Source organism: Pundamilia nyererei, unplaced genomic scaffold (genome assembly GCF_000239375.1).
Source record: "Pundamilia nyererei isolate P.nyererei 1_Seehausen unplaced genomic scaffold, PunNye1.0 scaffold00557, whole genome shotgun sequence".
Classification (NCBI taxonomy): Eukaryota; Metazoa; Chordata; class Actinopteri; order Cichliformes; family Cichlidae; genus Pundamilia; species Pundamilia nyererei.
The window spans coordinates 102,104-104,494 of record NW_005187958.1 but is presented as its reverse complement, the minus strand read 5'-3'; the positions used below and the strand labels follow the sequence as shown (position 1 = coordinate 104,494).

At 35.1% G+C, this 2,391-nt stretch overlaps 1 long non-coding RNA gene across 1 annotated transcript; it reads left to right on the top strand.

Moving 5' to 3' along the window:
* The first annotated feature begins 967 nt into the window (after nucleotides 1–967).
* LOC102199262 (uncharacterized) lies at nucleotides 968–1,963 on the top strand. The gene is made up of 3 exons (XR_312398.2): nucleotides 968–1,097; nucleotides 1,345–1,518; nucleotides 1,780–1,963. It is a non-coding gene; the product is annotated as an uncharacterized LOC102199262 (long non-coding RNA).
* The last annotated feature ends 428 nt before the right edge of the window (nucleotides 1,964–2,391 follow it).

Genomic DNA, 2,391 nt, shown 5'->3' with positions numbered 1-2,391 from the left:
GTTCCCAAACCCAAGCATGTCTTGGGTCCTATCCTAGACTACTGCGAGTTGTTATTATCAGCATCTCAAAAAACTCAAAAAAGCTTTCAATTAATCCAAAGTGCTGCAGCAAGAGTACTTAGGACTAGAAAGAGAGAGCAGATTTCTCTATTGGGTTCTCTTCATTGTCTCCCTGTTAAATCCACAATTTAAAATCCTGCTCCTCACATACAAGGTCTTGAATAATTAGGCCCCATTTTATCTTAATGTCCTTTTAGTGCCATCATCCTATTAGAGTACTTTGCTCACAAACTGCGAACTGGAGCCTATCCCAGCTACCATAGGGCGAGAGGCAAGGTACACCCTGGACGTGTCACCAGTCTTTCTCAGTGCATAGCAGACACATTGCCAAATCATATTGAATATTTATTTGCAATTGCGAAGTCAGACCCCAAAAAATATAAAACCCAAAAAAGTTTTTTTTTTCTTTTGGCTGGTATTTGGTATTGCATCTGAGAAATTAGGCTTTCTTGTCAAAGGTTGGTTTTGGAAAAAACAAAAAAACCAACACCAGACAACAGCTTTTTACAAATGGTAGAATGTTGCATAAAAAGCAAGTGAGAAATGCAATGCTCACCCCTAGTACAAGGGGCAATGGGGTTGAAAAGCTTAAGTGCTTTGCACTTTGTGTAATTCTGAGTTGAATAGCATGGCACAGCAAATGTGTACGATGGAAACATGTGTTTCATTGGTTTTTCAGATTCCAATCTGGTATGGCTGAGGCTGCTTCTCATTGTATGAATCAATAGGAGGTTATTTAAGAATGACTGAGTTGAAGCTGTGCCGATCAACCCTACCCGAAGCTATATCGCTATAAATAAATCCTCTGATATCTCTCAGAAAAACGAATGATTTTGTCTTGTTTCCTATTATTGTCTTATCAGACTGAGTGGCTGTAACCTCTCAGAGAGAAGCTGTGAAACTCTGTCCTCAGTTGTGAGCTCTCAGTCCTCTAATCTGAGACAGCTGGACCTGAGCAACAATGACCTACAGGATTCAGGAGTGAAGCTTCTGTGTGTTGGAGTCGCAAGTCAACACTGCAAAATAGAAACACTAAGGTCAGATCAAGTGATGTTTAATTTTTTGTCAGTGATTGTTAGTAAAAAAAAATACGAGGAAGCTAAATTTATCCATGTGCTTTTGTGTCTTTGTGATCTTAGTAAAAAATTTAAATTTCTAACTAATACTCAAGTCAGAATTCATTAACAAACAGAAAAAAAATATTGCCAAATCTAGTGACTCCTTGTTGCAAAATGAATACATATTAATGACTGTGTTATTTGTCTTTGCGTTCATAATTTTCAGACTTACTGACTGTAACCTGACAGAGACAAGCTGTGAAGATCTGTCCTCAGTTGTGAGCTCCCAGTCCTCTTGTCTGAGAGAGTTGGACCTGAGTAATAATGACCTACAGGATTCAGGAGTGAAACTTCTGTGTGTTGGAGTAGCAAATCAACACTGCAAACTGGAAATTCTAAGGTCAGATCAGATGATATTTACATTTTTGTCAACGATTCAGTAAAAAAATATCACCAAGAGACTGAACTTTATCCATGTGCTTTTTTATCTTTGTGTTTTTTATTCAAACATCTAACATGGCTAATGTGGCTAAATGATTAAGACAGAATTGATGAATCAACAGGAAAAACATTTAATATTGCCAAATCTAGTTGCACTGTAAATGTACTTTAACACCAGTGGGGTTTTTTTTTTTTAATTTCTGTTTAAAATTTTTTTTAGGCTAAATGGCTGTAACCTGTCAGATTCAAGCTGTGAAGCTCTGTACTTAGTTATCCGCACACAATCATCTAGTCTCAGAGAGCTTGATCTGAGTAACAACAACCTGCAGGATTCAGCATTGAACATACTGAAGACTCCAAACTCAACAATTATCAGGTCAGATCAAGATTATTTTTCTTTTAAAAATGACCAACAACAGTTAAAGATAATGAGGAGAAACTGTAAATATCAATCTTTCTAAATGTCTATTTTTATTTTATTTTCTTATTAAATAACATTATTAAATTGGATTATTTGACATAATCATAGTAATTTATTTATTCACTATTTTGCCTTATTATTTTGCCTTACTATTTTATGCACATGGTCGACACTGAAAAAATCTACTAGTTATGTATGGATAATTTTGCAGACAACTGCAAATTTTAAAATTTAATTTGTCACACACACAAACATACACAGTACGACATGTGGTGAAATGCTTACTGCTGTGCAAACCACAACCATTAAACAACAGTGAAGAATTTACAGATTTGCAGATTTACAAATTATGACAAAATTTAGAAATTTAAATTAAAAAATTATGTGCAAATAACAATTTAAGAGAGAAAT